Source organism: Camelus bactrianus, chromosome 3 (assembly GCF_048773025.1).
Source record: "Camelus bactrianus isolate YW-2024 breed Bactrian camel chromosome 3, ASM4877302v1, whole genome shotgun sequence".
NCBI lineage: Eukaryota > Metazoa > Chordata > Mammalia > Artiodactyla > Camelidae > Camelus > Camelus bactrianus.
Genome location: NC_133541.1, coordinates 23,914,255 through 23,932,248, shown reverse-complemented (window position 1 = coordinate 23,932,248; position 17,994 = coordinate 23,914,255). Strand labels below are relative to the sequence as shown.

Below are 17,994 nucleotides of genomic sequence, written 5' to 3'. Positions count from 1 at the left end.
AGCCAATGAGGATTCCTCAGGGAGGAGTCATTCATCCATTCACTCATTCTTTTAACAAATATTTACCGAGTGCAATAAACAAAGTGACATCCTCACCCTTAGGAAATTAAAGTCTGAAGCAGTCTTCCAAAGCTGGGCCAAGCCTTAAAATCACGGAGGCCATGGTGGTTTTCAGATATCTGCTTTTTTAATGAGCATTTCAGGTAATTCTGATGGTCCTCAAAACTATCGGTTGGGTACCAAGAGATATTGACTACTTCATGACTCAGAATGGAGACCATGGGAAGAAAGCCACCTCTAATGTCCTAATGTCTCAGGATCCCTCCATTTCTCATCCAGGTTGGGCTATTAGATTTAGAAAATAAGAATATTTATTATTTGCCCACCAAAAAATGCTCAACATTGCTAGCTATTAGAGAAATGCAAATCAAAACTACAATGAGGTATCACCTCACACCAGTCAGAATGGCCATGATTAAAAAGTCTACAAATATTATGTGCTGGAAAGGGTGTGGAGAAAAGGGAACCCTCCTATACTATTGGTGGGAATGTAAATTGGTGCAACCACTATGGAGAACAATCTGGAGGTTCCTTAAAAACTAAAAATAGTTACTATATGATCCAGTAATCCCACTCTTGGGCATATATTCAGAGAAATCTCTAATTCAAAAAGACACATGCACCCCAATGTTCATAGCAACACTATTTACAATAGCCAAGACATGGAAGCAACCTAAATGTTCACTGACAAATGATTGGATAAAGAAGTTGTGGTGTACACACACACACACACACACACACACACACACACACACAGGAATATTATTCAGCCATAAAAATGAATGAAATAATGCCATTTGCAGCAACATGGATGGACCTAGAGATTATCATACTAAGTGAAGTCAAAGACAAATATCACATAATATCACTTATATGTAGAACCTAAAAAAAAAAAAGAGACAAAAACAAATGAACTATTTACAAAATAGAAATAGACTCATAGACATAGAAAACAAACTTATGATTACCAAAGGGGATAGGGTTGGCAGGGAAGAGAAATTAGGAGTTTGGGATTAACAGATACACACTACTATATATAAAGTAGATAAACAATAAGGACTTACTGTGTAGCACAGGGAACTATAGTCAGTATCTTGTAATAACCTGTAATGGAAAAGAATCTGAAAAAGAATAGATATATATCTGAATCACTTTGCTGTACACCTGGAACTAACACAATACTGTAAGTCAACAATACTTCAATAAAAAAATAAGAATATATAGTGCCCAGTTAAATACAAATTTCAGACAAAAATTGAGGAATGTTCTTCTATGTCCAAATATATAGTATGTCTTAATATATGTATGTTCCATGCAATATTTGGGACACACTTACACTAAAATTGTATTCATTGTTTATCTGACATTGAGGTTTAACTAGACATCCTATATTTCGCATGGCAACCCTAGACCTATCCCCTTCCAAAATGAAGCTTGTGGAACCTCTGAACTGCATGTCTTCCCTGCCCTCCGTGAAGCAATCCTACCCAGCATCTCTGTTTCTGCCTCAACAGGCCTTTCACTTCCTCCTGGATGCAAGTATCACCCATGGTCCAGGGCCACCCACGCTAGGCAGGCAGGGAGTGAACGAGTCAGCTCTGGGATCATCATTCATCACCTTACTCAGAGGAACTTCTCTTCCCAGCTCCCTGTCAGCTCAGCCTCTGGTCTCTTGTGCCCAAATCTGCAAATCCCATCCTAGGTGCTTTCCTTGAATGCCCTGCTTGCCTATAAATACTGGTCCTCTCTGGCCAGCCGACCCCTTGTTCCACGTAGTACAACAGTGTCATAAGGATGAAAGAAGACAAGGAACTAAAAAAATGTTTGAAACAACACAAGAAGTACTCTACCTGCAATTGTCAAACCATGATCTTACGACCATAATCTCCCGTGTGGTTACAACCACAGCTGCTCTGATTTTATCAGCTTTGCTTGTTTTTCTTGGTAAGATTTTATTTGAATGAACTAGCTAAAAAAAAACTGTTTGAAAGTCACTAGAATATACAGCTGTCAACTCATTCTACGGCTTATTTTGAGTTGTTGAGGACACAATTGTCTACCCAGTATCCATTCCCTCTTTTTCACCCCCTAACAGAATTCTGATTTTTGTTCAGGGATTCAGCCAACCTCTGCTACACAGCAGGTGCCTCAGCTCTAAAGAGGGACCTAACTGATCAGCGCTAACATCCTTCCTTCACCCGCAGTGGTTTCAGGAATAGGCACGTGACCCAACACTGGTCAATGGGTCGTGAGGTGAAGCCTTCCCGGGGTGTTCTGGAAAAATCCAGCCTCACTCCTAAGAGAAAGTGCCCAGAAGCGATGGTCCCTCTTCTTCCTCTGATGTCGTCAGGGCTGAGTCAGATGCCTAGAACTGATGCTGCCATCCTGATAAAGCCTGAGATGAAGCTTAATGCTGAGGCTGGTAGAGAGAGAAACTGAAGCTGGGGTCTCGATGACATTATGGACAATGGAGAATCACTGAACATCCTTTCTGTTGAAGCTGGTTTGAATAGAATTTCTATTATTTGCATTCACAGAACAACCTGTTGTGGTTTTGATGTGATTTTGTGCTTGGAGCTTCTATTAAAAGGGAATGTCAAAGGCATACATTTAAATTTGCAGCAATAAAAGGTAGATCTACCTGCCTCTCTTTCTATTTCTGAGGGCAGAAATTTACTCATCCTCACTTCTCAACAGATATTACTCACAGTAGGAGTGGAAGTGACTAGCTTTCCCTTTTCTATGAGTTTGACTAAAAATAGCTCTAGTTTACTGTTTGTTGATAAAATGTTGAAAATAAATTTACTCCTCCCTCAGGCAAAACCTCCATATTTAATCATTCTCAGACCCACAAGCAGCAGCATACGATGTCTGGACTGCCTTACGCATTTTTCTCTGGAGCACAGGCAGAGGCCACTGTCCCTCGGGTATCTTTAAGGTGCAGAATCCCACAGCCCATGAACAGAGCCCTGGGCCAACTACACCCCACTCTGCTTTCATGACCTTGACTTTTCCTGCCACCGTCCATCCCATGAGTGATGAGCAAGCCCCCTGGCTTGGAACTACCACTCTGGAAACTTTCTAGCCATGCTGCCTTCACCTGTTTTAAACATTTACATAAACCAATACATCATTTCTTCAGAAGAGGGTTGACTCTGGGCTCTTGACTCTGAAAAAGTAAGTTTGCTTCTCAGGGATTCTAAACAGTACCGTAAAGCCACTAGAAACTAACGACATCTTCATTCTGCCAGCAAAGACACAACTAAAGCAGTGGATGGCTCCAAGCCAGGGGCTCTTATTTCAGTACGGTAAGACCGAGACATAGTATGGGAGGAAAAGAAAATGTAATATGGATTAATCACGGACACTAATAAAAACCAACACATGAAACTGGCAAGAGGATAAAAACAGGCATAGCAAATCAAGGCAGTTCATTCCATAAATACTTACTGAGTGCCTACCACCCTGTGCCAGGCAGGACCACAAGTTGCTAAAAATACAAACTAAGTTCTGTTTCTGCCCTCAAGAGAGTCCCAATTTTTCTAGGGACAGACACATAAATAATCTAAGATAAATCTGAAAGAATGAAAGACTTCACAAAGTAGGAATTTCGGAAGGCAGGAGTCATTTACACAAACCACTTCATATGGAATTCTCAGAGTAAACACACAGATTTTGTATTCCAGCAAAAAAGCTGGTGTGGAGGGTGCGCCGGCTGGCAGGCAAGGGGTGGGAGGTGGTTCTGTTTGGCCCTCCCTCCTGTTCCCCGGAGTTTGACCTTCCACAAGGAGGCAATGGATTTCGGTTGTCTGGTGGCTTTATATCTGTAATTATTTAAGCGAAGTGATATAACCAGATTTGTGATGTCATTCTAGAAAAGTATCCATATGGGAAAATGTTCACCATCACACAGGGAGGAAGAAGGTTACAAAGTAGTTTTATTTTCATTCCTAAACAATCTCTTTGAGGGAGAGTCACGAAAACGCTAACTGTTTCATCTCTGGAAAATAAGTCCATGAGTGGTTTTTCACTTTTACACGCCTGCATTTTCTAAATGCTTATGAACATACATAACTTTGCTGATCTTTTAAATTTCTTTTTTCAAGTGCTATTTTATTTTTAATTTTTTTCTCAGTGAGGGTACTGAGGACTGAACCCGGGACCTTGTGCATGCTGAGCATGCGGTCTACCACTAAGCTACACCCATACCCTTACTTTACTGATTTTTAAAAAAACCTGTGTGTGTGTGAAGGGATGCGGATGGGGTTCTACAGACTGAGGCTAGACATCAGAGGGGCCATTAGAAGGCTGGCCTCACAGCTCAGGTGTGATATATGCTCGCCTGGCCCGAGGCTGGGGGATCAGGTGGGGAGTAGCTTCTTGGGCCATTTCAGAGGCAGCGTTAGGTGACGACTTGGAAATAGGTTGGTGGAGAAGGGGATAAAGAAGAGGGAAGTCAGAGCTGACCCAGGGGATCTGAGGGACCTGGGGTTGCCCAGCAGACAGGCCCCTTATTCCCACTGGTTCTTTCCTTTGCCTCTTAAACACTCCAGGCAACTGAATTTGGCCCTCTTGTCAGGGACCCAAACTAGACTTCTTGCCTTTCTCTATTCACACTGGCTACAGGGGCAGAGGGAAAGGGCAAGTCTTTCCTTCTTACTGGGACACTGCCCGTCGCCCCCCACCCCAGCCACCGATGGCCCACCTACAGCACTGCCCCCCACACCTAGGAAGTCGTAGTGGGAAACTCCCTGTTGAAACTCACCCGGCCTGGGAGAGCCAGACTGGTTATCAGAAGCTCACAAAGCTCAGTCAGTCTCTCTGAAGGCAATTACAACTCCAGTGTGGGAGACCTTTGGCACCAACTACTTTTTCCACCTAGCTGACTCTTACCATGGATGTCACAGTCCAGCAGACTGGGAAGGCCAGCGTGTTACCTGGAGCCAAGCGGAGGACGACTCCACACACACTGCTGCTTTGTGAGTGCAGCCCTCCCCTCCCTCAGCCCCGTGCAATTTCCCTAAGCTCCCATTCAACGAGGAAAACGTGGATCTGATTAGCGCTTTTGACGTGGGCCAAACAGTTGCAGCCCACTCTCATCCAACAGACAGGAGGGGGGCCAATTTCCATCCAAAAAAAAAAAAAAAAAAGTGACAACTGTAGAGCTGAGCTGGCTGGGCCGAGGAGAAGGAATTGCAAAGGAGAAAACTGCCTCTATTAAGTCAAATCCGTCCTGGGATAATGGCCTGTGCAATCAGTTGCAGGCCACCAATTACTTGATCACATGAATCTGTCATTTTTTTTTTTCAATTACATTTCTATTCCTACCACCTAATAAAGTGTGGGCCCACTCCCCACTCACATAAGGATCTATAGGACACAAGAAACAGGCACATTCCAACTATTAGAATTAGCAGTATAGGCTGTAATCCAGCTCTAAATCCTGAAAGGAGAACAATTTTGATTCAAAAGTAGGTGACTTGATAAAGACAACTTTCCAAAGTTTGGGCGTAAAGAATTCTGTACTCTTTGTGAGGGAGGCAAGGCTAATTAGAAAACAAAACTTGGTCAGCAGTGTGCTCTTGCTGGTTCCCAAAAGCTGACTGGTATATTTTCAGGAACTCTGCAAGCTGGTTGACATCACTTTGGTAGCTTGAAATCAGCTATGGTGGGAGCATTTACACTGTGGAAATTGGCAAAGGCTACAAATTGTGGCAGCCTCTCCCATGGGCATTTATTAAACACTTACTAGCACACTTCTGAGTATGATCCTCTTTTCATTTAAAATTCTATTTATATACACACTAATGTGTGTGTGTGCAAGTGTGTGTGTGTGTGTGTGTGTGTGTGTGTATAAAAAGCCAGGAAGTAAAATAGCTAAAACGTTAACCATTTTAGTTCCAGGTGATGAGACTAACAAATACTTTTTGAACTCTTTTTTTTACTTTCTATTTTCTCCTACAGTGAACATGTATTCTTTGTACAATGGCCAACCTTCTGGCAAAGGGAATAGGTCCCTTCCCTTCTGAGCTCTCTGATTCACCCCATCCCTCTCCTTCCTCTTCTTTAAATTTCCTCCTGCTCTGACCTCCCAGGCTTTTATTCCGTGCGTAGGATGCTGCTGAGATCTCAAACTACTCACCTACCCCCAGGCAGGCAGAACGCCAGGTAATGAGAAAAGGGAGCAGGCACCAGGCTCCAGGTGCGTGGAGCCCAAACAGCCCACGCCAGGCTCAGTCGCGGAGGAGAACCGGCTTCTACTTGGGTGCCAAGCTGGTGTTGGTGATTCAACAAAAGAGGACAGCAGGAGTCTCAGATCAGGTGACCCCGTGCTCTGTGCGGGGGACAACACCATTCGGGGCCTCTTTCACCCCCGCACGCTGGCCATTACAGCTCATTTATAGAACTGGGTGACCACTCTCAACGTTCACATCTAGTTTCTCACTGCATCTTTGCCATAGTTGGGTGTTCTCTCAGTTTACTAGACGTGAACCCAGGCACAGAAAGCCCAAGTGATTTGCCCAGAGTCACACAGCCCGGAGCAGACCTAGGACAACTATCCAGCTGTTAATATTGAAGTTCAGGTTTTTCCCCTTGACTGTATCAAACATGTCATGAGACTCCAAATTTCTGACTGTATGGTTTGAATAAAACTCAAGCTCCCATTTTCTCATGATTAAAGAAGTCTAAGACAGCCTTTTTTGAGTAAAGGAAAAGGGTGGCTTTACCCAGTTTGATGTGGTTTTGGAACCAGTTTATGGTCTCTACAGGAGGATAGGATTCCACCATGTTTTTTCCTACTTCCCACAAACTCCCTGAACAAGAGACTTCTGAGTGCAGGGTGAATGCTGGCATTATTGCTTGTTGAGGAAGAGAGGGCTGGGACAAGAAGGGCTGGCTAACACTGCGCGGAACCCCTTTAAGCAGTAGACAATGAGTGTGTCCACAGTGTAGTCCAGCTCTGGTCCAGGGCATCCTGGCTCTGGTTCCTCAGCTGGTCTGCAGAAACTTCTAGCTGGTCTATGATTGACGGAGAGGCCTGACCTTGTTGCAAAATCAGGAAAGGCTGCCCTTCAGGCAACAGTGTCTAGGAAACCACGAGCAGCTTTAGGAAAAAAGGCAGCACTGATTTCAAAGTCTTGTTGGCCAACCTTCTGGGTGAGAAAGGATTTAAAATTTTTCTCCACTATCTTTTAATGCTGTTCCTGGGAGGTGAAGGAATCACCCTGATCTATAAGACAGGGGTGGAGGAGTGGGGGCTTGGGTGCCCAGTCCCGCTCCTCCCCCCAGTGCCAACTGGATCACCCCCACCTTTATTCCACATGCACAGGGGGCTTTCCGACCAAAATCTTGTTTTAAGTAAGGGTTCCAGTGCCTAAAAAATAGCAAGTTTGAAAGTTACCTGTCTAATCTGACCATGTTTTTTTCGAGGTTGAAGAAACTGAGGCCCAGGAGGCAAAGTGCAGGCAGAAGTGAGTGGAAGAGCCCGAGAGCACTACACCCACATCTACTCTTGTTTCAACCCTCCTTTGGCTTGGCAGGCAGTTGACCTTGGCCTGGTAAAACACTCCTATCTTTTTGGTCTACCGCAGCCCCTGCTCTTGCCGGCGAGGAAATGATCTAAGAGTTTTCCATTTTGGACCTGCCTCCACTACCTGCACTCGCCTCCTTGCCGCCTTAGATTTCCTGTCCGTGGCCCCCGGCCAATCCAACAGCAGACCTGCCAGCCCCATCTCTGCCTTTCCACACGATGCAAATCTACATCGACTTGGGTGGTCCTGGGAACTGCCCAAACAACCTCCATTGACTTAGGATGTAGTAGCCTTTAATAAACTCGGTGCCCTGACTCAGTATTACTACGGATGCTGATGAAAACTTAGGAATGACAAGATAGCTATATAGAATATAAACACCAAAATGTACTGCAGTGGCCACCACAGACTGAGGTCCCCACCAAGGGTTCTGAATAGTTACATGAATTTTAAAATTGTCACAGACAATCCCTAGATCACTCTCTATTTCCTCTTTTTGTCAAATACAGAGTGGCAGAACCTCATCTCTTGTCACAGAGGGTCCCAATGTATGAACAGCAAATACGCTAGACTCAAAGCTCGTCCCCAAGCATCCATGACATTGTGCTCATCTGCACAACCAACTTCCCTTTACAAGTTGCATCGCTGCAGTGTTTCCTTTGACAGAAAGCTTCTCTAATGATTCAAACACTCCTCTTTACAAAAAAAGAAAGAAAGAAAAATTTCAAAACCGCAACTCCTGCAAAAAGTAAGGTACATTTAAAAGATGAAAACAACAGGCAGAAGGAAGTGAAAAGACAGAAGACAAGATGCAGAGCTGAGGCCATTCATGGTATACTTGCCTTTTTTTCTAACACTGAGAATCTAAGCTAGCTGGAGGTACAGCAGAGAAATGTCCTGGTTTGGTACTTTGCACATAAAGCACCCCTCTGGGTGCAAGTGTGTAGAGCTCTCTGAGCTACTAGGTTTGGTTTGTATCAGACAATTCTGGGGTGGCCATTTAAGATGAGCATTTCTCTCAAGGAACCTGGCCTGGTCCAAGGAATCCCACAGCCCTGAAGACCAGGGCAGTCAGCGCCCCCTCTGGGCGTTCTGAGTATCCTAGTCCTGTGTATGATTTCTGATCCCAGCCAGTGAGCTGGGAACGGGAGAGGCTCTGGGTTACCAAAGACTACAGCTACTCAGATGAATTCCCCAACCCCAGACAAGCGCCTCCCCCCCACCCCACTGTCTTCCCATCCAAATGCCAGCTGCAAATGAAACTCTCCAGGGCACACATGAGCGTTACATCCACTGAAGCCACCGGCTCCCAGCCCAGCCTGCACAGGCTTTCTACAAGCCTCGGGGAGACCCGAGAGTGTGGACATGGTGTCAGACCCAGAGCCTCTGACAGGACTGGCTGGGCTGAAGAAGCTGCGATAAAATTAAGCCATCTGACACTTCCTCTTCATCGTTTTTTTCTTTTTCTTCCACAAACAGAACAGGCTCCCAAAGTGACCTACTTTCTCTGTCTTTGTGATTATGCAAAACTCACAAAGCTTTTCCGTGAGCCTGACTAATATTTTCAGTGACATGCTTTTCATCTTTGGGAAAAGAAGAGTCCGTGTCGGCCTGCCAGAGCACATAAGTCTTGGTGGAAGGACCGAAGAGGGAAGATGAGTTACAAAGACTTCACTAGGGGATGCGTAAGAGACTTCACTGAGCACAATGAGAAAGAAAAAAAAAAAAACCCACAAAAGAAACCCAAAAAACCAGCAGCCAACAAAATCCAGATCCGGTTCCTTGAAAGGCATTAGGACTCAGTCTGAAGGTTTTCATCAACAAGAATCAAGACGTTACTGATGAGCTAAGTGACTCCAGGGCTCCTCACCACAGCCCGCGTCCTGTGACTGGACCCTGGCCTCGGCCTGGAGTCCCGCCACACTCCCAAAGCCGCTCGGGCACATCCAAACTCTGCATTCTGCATTAAAGATTAATTGACTTCTTCCAACTCCTCAGTAAATCAGAACACAACAGGATTTTAAAGTATCAGAAGGAACCATTTAAAAGTAAAAACCAAGCACCCAGCCTGAGTAGAAACCCGGCTCTATTAGTCAAAATTAAGTCGATATTGATTTTTTCGCCCTATTTTTAAACTCAGAGAATGTGCACTTTGTAATGTCTGATCAGCTGTCCTTTTCTGATACTGAAACTCTGAATTACAATGGGAAATTGGAAGACATGTGCTTGGTGATTTTAGAAATGTCGCTGTTGGTCCAAAGTCTGGCCCTCGGATTCTGATCTGAAGTTTCCATTTTATCCTCAGGGAGGTGAAACAGAGGCTGCTCAATGTTTACTGGACAAATTGTTCAAAATAGAAACAGACTTGCAGCTTTGGGATCCAGCTGGGTTTGCTTCTATCCAGCCTAGTTCAGCTCCCCGCCACATCCAGGCTGTCTGCTCAGCACTGACTCAAACACAAGCCACACACGTCTGAGGGGTCTGGAAAATCACTTGTCAGAGAGGAGCCTCACCACCCACAGCCATGTAAGAACCCAGATTTCCAGCTCCCTGAGCATCACCTCCGGTGCCGACTTAATTCCATCTCCACGACTGTTAAATAGTTCCAAGTCATTCATTCATTCATTCATTCATTCACTCCTTCTGAGAGCATTTCCTGAGTCCCTCTGGGGCAGCGCTGTGCTCAGGCAATACAAAGATGAACAAAACAGGCATCATCCCTGTCTTTAGAGAACTTGTGAGAGTGAAGATGAGGATGACCAGCGTTACAAGAGGGAATGCAGGGGGCGGGCGCGCTTGGTTCTTAGCCTGTGTCTCCCCCTCTCCCTACGTGTGAGCCCACGTGGTCCCTCCAGCTCTCTACCTCATCCCTGCTCGGCACCAGCAGCAATCTTCGGGGTGGTTGTTACATCAGGCAGGAAAGCCTGGGGAGTGGCTCAGTGGTGTACCCTGAGGCTTGGCATCAAGGCATCCTCATCACTGCTTCCTTCCTGAACATGCTCTCAGTTCTACCCACTGGGCCTCATCTCTCTCTGGCTAGTTCCCATCTTAGCATCTGGAAGACCTCCCTGTCTCTTGCACTGATAGCTGGAGTGTGTTGCAACCTGCCTGCCAGCCCACCCTTCACTGAGTTCCACTGGCCTTGGGAGACGCTGGTGCCAGCTGTTTGCCAGACCATAATGTGCTGTTACTAGGTCCCTTTGATCAGAAACCTGCCTACCTCACCTGCTGGACAGAGCCCTAACTCCAGGGCCTCTCGCCATGGGCTGGGCCAAGCCTCCAGGTACAGTGACAAAGCGGAAGGACGTGCTGACCTCACGGGTGAAAATAGGCGTAGTAAGGAGGAAGCTGCCCCAGAGGAGTGGACCTGGTTGTTCCCAGTGTACTCCTCTGCCTTCAGATATGCTCCCCAAAAATATTTGGCGAGGGCTCTCTCTACCCAAAATGCAACAGAGGGAAAATGGCTAAACAACAGTTGTCATAAGGGGACTGGATAAATTCTCTCAAGAAGTATAGAGTAAGAACAAATAAGGAGATCTCAAAGGAGATCATGCCTGGAAAAGTGAGGGGCCTGCAGGAGGGCCTGAGCTGTCGGGCAGGCCACTGTACCACCAGCCTGCCCAGCTCTGCGCTGACTGGCTGGGCGTGTGGCCGTGGGCAACCATTTCATCTCTCCGGGCTTCTGTCCTCATTATTAACACTGCAGGCGATAAAGCTGTCTGCAACCTTTAAACAGTCCTCCTCTTACTTCAAGCTGGTGGATGGATCTCTTATAAAACATGGGCAAAATGGGTCGATTTCTTAAAAAAAAAATTACGTAGAAGAGAAATAAATACAAGGTATTGAGTCATCTTATTTGAAAGATCAACTGCGGCGATGAAGGGTTTGAACTGAGGAACAGGTAGCAAGCAGCTCAACACATTCTGCTGAGTAACAGTTCCAAGAGCCACTCGACGGGAGAGGGTTCCATTATCAGAGACGTCTGAGAACCACTGTCTGTGCCGTCCTCTTCCTACAGCCATCATTCCTACGGAAGTCCCTGAGAAGTCCTGTAATGTGGAAACCTACTGAAGGCTTCAATCGGAGCTAGTCAAACTGACTTGACCACGGAACTCCTTTTAATATTTATTTAGCAGCAACTTTCAGATGAGAACATCCAAGTTTCAGATTGAGAGATATAATACTATAAAGGAAGTGTTGTGTTTTTTTTTTAAAACATAAAGAAGCAAAAACCAAGCAGACATAATCCTCATTTACCATTCTGGAACCGTAGCAAGAGCTCACGGCTGGTTACACATTCAAGGTTACAACCAGCCTAGGCCTCCTTTTTCTTACGCACTGACTGTTGGGTCACTGCAAAGATGTGGTCCAGCTGGGTGAAGTAGTGACCTCAGTCTTTGCCAGCTATTTCTCGTGCGGCCCCAGGACACACAGCACGCTGTCAGCAAACCAACCAACACAGAACTAAATCATGGTGATGTCTTCCTGCCTTGGGGACGCGCCTCGGCTTGCTGGGAGACCGCCTGGGACGGCTAATTGCTTTTCAGCTCCGGCTACACAGCTTTCTCACATCCACTATTCCCCAGGGTCATATTTTCTCGAGCCACATTTTTCGGAGAATAGGGCAGGAGAAAGAGGAAAAAGAGAGAGGGTGAGCAGTGGCGGGTAGGAAATTGCTTTTTCTCTTCATTGTAACGTAAATTACCATCTTAAAAATCCTTCACTTAAAACAAAACAAAAGTTCCTTTCCCAATTTTTAGCTTTTGGGTGTAAGGTTGAAGGTTGAAGCTCCAAACTAGAGGAGGTGTGGCCGCTGACACTCTGGGAGAGAGAAAGAGCATCTTCCATGGAGGAGAGGGAAGAGGAGCTTCTTCTTCAGGCGACAACAGGCTGAGCAGCATTAGCAGAAGTGTTGCAGGAGACAGTGGGTCCCCGGCCCGGAATCCTGGGGCTCCGCTCCTCCATGCTCTGTCTTCAGTTCTCCAGGGCCAGACCATCCCCCTCTTGTGGGAAGCCTCCACTGTGACCCGTCACACGTTGATCTTGCACTTGATTATCAGAGGACTGCCTCCTTTCCTTTATTTTCAAGTTCTTTGAAGACTGATTGCGTGCAGTTGGCCACTTCCAACTTGTGGTCATGTGACCAGCCTGATGCAGCTGGTTTCGGCCCACCTGGTTTGCAGGAACCCCTTAACTGGTTTCTGGATTTCTCACCGAGGGAAGTGGTCCACGTATGGTTGTTGAGGTGATGTCTTCTCCACGGGGAGACGAGAGTCCGGGACTTCCTATTCTGCCATCTTGCTGACATGACTTCCCCTGAGTCTCCTCAGTTCTCATGGTCCTAACTTCCCATTATATCTAAGAGCACACACTTGTTGTTAAAATTCATATGACAGATTTGCCCAAGTGCTTCTGTCACTCTCAGCTCGCTCCCTCCAATGCGGCTCGTAAACATCATTCTCTCTGTGGTGGGTGGTGGTGGTTGTTGACGACGGTGAGTTTCTTTCTCTTTTCCATTTGTTCTAAATAAGAAACCACACAGCCGGTAAGGGCAATGCTCCGTGGCTGAAGTGGGTGGCGTGCTGCATGCTGGGGACTGGCCAGGAAGACTGGGGACCGCTCTCCTTGGGAAGCAGGCAGGTCAGGTCTACAGTCCAATAGTACCCCCAGGCATGGAGGCGCTCCACAGGCAGGAGGCAGGGGTCACGATGACGCTGGCAAGTTCCACCCTGATACTAAGAGGTACGGAGACCTATTCTCAGAGCCCCTGAGCTTCCAAGAACACAGAGAATAGAATGTCTCAGTCATTGCCCTCACAAACCAGTAACTCTTATTCAAACAAAAAAGACGTTTCTCATTTCTCATAACTCCCTAAGTGCTTAGGAAAAATCACATTCTTAATTACCTGCTCTACTGAGCTCCACCTTGATTTCAAGTCAAATTATTCCCAGTTTGCTCACTGCTGAGGGGAAGTGTGTGGCAGAGAGGTGGGGGGTGGGGGCAGGAGAGGAGGCTGAAAAATGCCTATAAATGTCAGGCCAACTTTAAACACTGCAAGTGGGAAAGACACTAGAGATAGCAGACTGGATTATCTCTCAAACTCAGCCCTCCGTTTACAACCTCCTCCCTCCCCAGTCCTGATTTATTTAATGCTGCCATCTAATGAGCTTTGATTTGTGGCCAACAGTTGCACTCAGCTAGCTGTACTCCAAATCACCATGACACATGGCTTCCATCAACGTTGTTGCACAACTGTGAACTGGTTCAAGTGCTGAGTAGTTGCACTAAAGGCAGGGGGAGGCCCAAAGCCAGCATAAGAAGTGCCCGTGACTTTTGGAAGTCAGGCACCAGAGAGAGTGGCTGAGCAGGAAGGCAGACACCATGGAAGTGCTGAAGTCATGAATCAAGTTTGGGCAGTTGAACACCAGACATTTGGCTGATCCTTGTCCTCTCCAACGATCGCCATTGTGGTTGTGGTCAGACCAGCTCCACAGAGCTGGGTCTTGAAGACTGTTGGAGGTCACCCCTCGGGGGTCAGCCCCTGGCCCTTGAAGGAGCACCTGGCTGTGAAACTCTTACAACAACAAATAGTTGTGGTTGACCACATGTTGGTGAGGATGTGGAGAAATGAGAACCCTTGGACCTTGTTGAGGGGTCTGTAAAGTGGGGCAGCATCTGTGGAAATGTTTGGTGATTCCTCAAGAAGTTAAACATAGAATTACCATTTGACCCAGCAATTCCACTCAGAGGTATAGACTCCCAAGAACTGAAAACAGAAAGTCGAACTTATTCATGAATGTTCGTAGCAGCACTGTTCACAAGGTGGAAGCATCTCAAATGTCCATCAGCTGAAGAATGAATAAACAAAATGCGGTACATCCACGCAGAGGAATATTATTCAACCATAAAAAGGGATGATCTACTGACACCTGCTACAGCATGGAGAAACCTTGAAAACATCCTGCTAAGTGAAAGAAGTCAGTTACAAAGGGCCGTATAGTATGTGAGTCCATTGATATGAAATACCCAAAAGAGGCAAATCCATAAAGACAGAGCACAGATTAGTGGTTGCCATGGGCTGGGGAAAGGGGGCTGGGGAGGGACTGCTTAATGAGAAGGGGGTTTCTTTGGGGATGATGTGGTGATGCTTACACAACATTGTGAATGTCCTTAACACCACTGAGTTGTGAATGTACTCAATGCCGGTTTAAAATGGCTAAACAGTAAATGTGATGCTTTGTGTACTTTGCCACAGGCACACAGAAAATATTTAGTCTTGGTCAATTACATGCCTGCCCGATGCTCAGCATCTGGCTTTGCCCTGTGCCTGCTGCTGTTCACTTCTGACTTTGCCCTTGGCCCATGCTTCTTGGACTCCCTGTGCCTCTTAGTCTGGATACTATGCCAGTGATTTCCAAGTGTTGGGTGCCTGTCTGGCCCTGGCCTCAGCGCACTCACATTAGGGCCTTCAGCTCACGTCTCACCTCGATATATGACCAAGAGAATGTGGTCATCATTTCAGTCTAATGTTACTGCTGCTAAATCAGTCCAGTCTTTACCCCAAAATTTGATTCTTCTGCTCTTCACTTTAAAAATTAACACTCTTCAAGCTGTATGACAGAGACCCCGAAGCTCTGTCTTAATATTAATTGGCCTTGGTGTCACAACACAACCACTCACAAATTCTCGGCTATCTTTTTGTGCCATGAAAATTTTTGAATGCGTTAACTTCTTTTGACCACCTCCAGAAAGTAAGAAACTGCCTGTGAAGCCAGTGTACATCAATTGGTGGACTGTTAATTTTCAAGCAGACTTTCTCCTGTAACATTTAACATTTAACTCCTGAGATTTGATCAGCGAACAGAGAGAGACCTGGTCTTCAAGGTATTATGTCCACAGAATCCCATTGGATGCTTGTTTCAAATCCAGATGTCCAGATACCCAGAGATTCTGGTTCAGGAAATTTCCGTAAGATCTCTTTGGCTTTTACGCCTGATCCTTCAAGGTCTGTTTCAAATTCTCCCATAGTATATATCAACTTGTCCGCAAACTTAGCCCTCCATCTTTCCCAGGGCTACAGACCCCAATGTCCCTCTGCAGCCCCAGACCGTCCCGCGGTAGTGGTCAGATGGGAGAGGGTACCAGGGGCAACCCTGCCCAGGCCCTCAGCTCTCTCATCTTCCTCTCTGAAACCGCTCATGCAAACTTCACCACCACATTTCCAGTGACCTTCAGGACATCTCTGGTGGGATGCTCTGATGACACTGAAATCTGGACATGACTCGCTCTTTCCCCGCCCATTCTAACATGCTAATTATTCAAATTCTGGGTGTGGTCTTTACTTTCTTCTTTTCCCTAATATTTCCCTAAGCTCTATTTCTTTCCTTAAGAACATCTCTCAGATGTTAGTTTCTGTCCTCTCACCGCTACTGCCTGTTTGGAAGAGTCTGACTTCTTCCTCCCAAGCCTGCAGTCAGTCATCAGGCTAACATCCAGACCACGGGGGTGCCACCACTGTTGTCATTTTTCCATTTTGGTGGCTTTTCCTTGTGGCCGCTTTCCCACGTTATCTTTGTAAGTTAGGTATCTACAACATCACATTTGAATTTTCCATCCTGGCATTCAGGACTCTTTACAAGTTGGCCCTATCTTATCACCCTACAGCTCCCAAACAGCACTGCCCCACCAGTCCACCCACCACTGCTCCCACCGCCAGCAGAGTAAACACGTTGCCACCCACCCCAGAGCTTCTGCTCCACTGCTGGCTTCTGAAATGCCCTTCCTCCTCCCTCTACTGTATCATTCATTCAATAACAAATTTTACTGCAGCTACTGTGTGCTGGGGACTAAGTGCTTAGGATACGTAGGTGGACACAACAAAGACCCCATGGGCTCCCCTGGGGCATTTACATTCTGTTATTCGACAATCCATATTCCTCTCGTTATCTGACATGCACCTCTAGTCCCACCTACTCCCCGATATATTCCTGATCACCTTCAGCAGGTCCAGTTTCTCCCCTATTTCAATTGTTCGTGGTGCTTACTGTTGGCTTCTGCGCCTCAGTTCACCAGTATACGTTGTCTTATATTGCTCTCTGATTGTTCCTCTAGGCTTGTTTCATGGAAACTGCTGGAGCTATTTCACACCAGGACCTATGTTTGGTTCACTGTTGTTCAAGCACCTAGCATGTTGCCTGCACATTTCCTAACAATCACTCCGAGTGCACACCGAATGCTCAGTAAGTATATGTTTTAATGCAATTGTGCCTGAGTTCAACTTAAGAGCCACCAACCCAATGGCTACTTCATCCATTAAGGGCAACCCTCCTCCACTCCTGGTCTGCTTTTTTAAGGAGATGAAATAATGGCCAAGAAACAGCCTCCCTACTCCTCCTGCCTGCCTCACCTAGAGCAAGATGCCCTCAAGCCTCTCCTGGGAGATGCTCTGCAAATGCAGAGTCCTGATGTTGGAAGAGGCCGTAAACCATGTCCCCTCTTGGAAATTCATGATGCATTTACTCATTTTCTATCATCTTTTCTTTTTAGGCATCGGAATGAACAACAGAGGTATGCCCCCTCCCCCTCACCAAACAACCTACTAATACTTCAGATAAGTCCCTTGGTCAAGAGATTTTAGGTTTGTGTAACTGTGTTTCCCCAAAGCTTACTCACGAGAAGCACCTAACAACGCTCTGTGGCCCACACACTGGGCTTCAGACCAGAGGGCCAGCCAGTTAGGCTAAACCCAAGTTCTGAGTGAAGGAACAAAGAACTGATCTTTTCACTTCATACTAGGAAGCTTCACTCCCCTGGAAGCCTCCTGGAAGAGCCTGGTATGTGTGCACCAACAGCTGTTCCAACACATCCTTTTTAAGACACAGTGTGGTTATTATGAGTGGGGTGGGCCCCATGCACGTTGACTCGGCAGCAGCCAGCCTGCGCTGCTCCCTCCCAGGCACCCAGAAATAACAACAATGGAAATGTTAGAGTAAGAAGGTGGGGAAGTGGGTGGGCACAGACAAAGGGAGGTGGGGGCTGGTGATTAGAAGTTCTGGCACGGGGGCTCACTGATCGCGCACTGTAGCATCTTGCTAATGGGGTTAGAACTGGGGCAAAGCTAATGGCTCAGAGAGGGTGAGAACCTGCTTGAAACTGAGGCGGAGGAGGAGGAGGACGGAGTGAGGAACACAGTCAAGCAGGACCAGGAACATACTGTAATGAGAGATGAGAGAACGCGTAGGGAGCGAGAGGGGAGAGAGGTGGGAGGCTCCTGGGGAAGAGTGGAGTTCTTTCTCTGACACTTCATTTCTCTGCCATTTTGTTTTGAAGGCAGAGACCATACACTTTCCGTGCTGGGTAAATCCCAAGAGGGACATATTTATCCACCTGGGGTGCCTTCTCT

General features: G+C 46.4%; 1 protein-coding gene across 3 annotated transcripts in view; it reads right to left on the bottom strand.

The window, feature by feature from the left end:
• Window positions 1-17,994, bottom strand: part of PDZD2 (PDZ domain containing 2) — a 341,923-nt gene that overhangs the window by 233,647 nt on the left and 90,282 nt on the right. Inside the window, exon 2 of one of the 3 annotated variants that reach the window (XM_074356721.1) lies at window positions 1,125-1,181. The exons of the other annotated variants lie outside the window; for them this stretch is intronic. The gene's annotated coding sequence lies outside the window, so the exon portion shown is untranslated. The remainder of the gene's footprint in view (window positions 1-1,124; window positions 1,182-17,994) is intronic. 3 annotated transcript variants of the gene reach the window in all.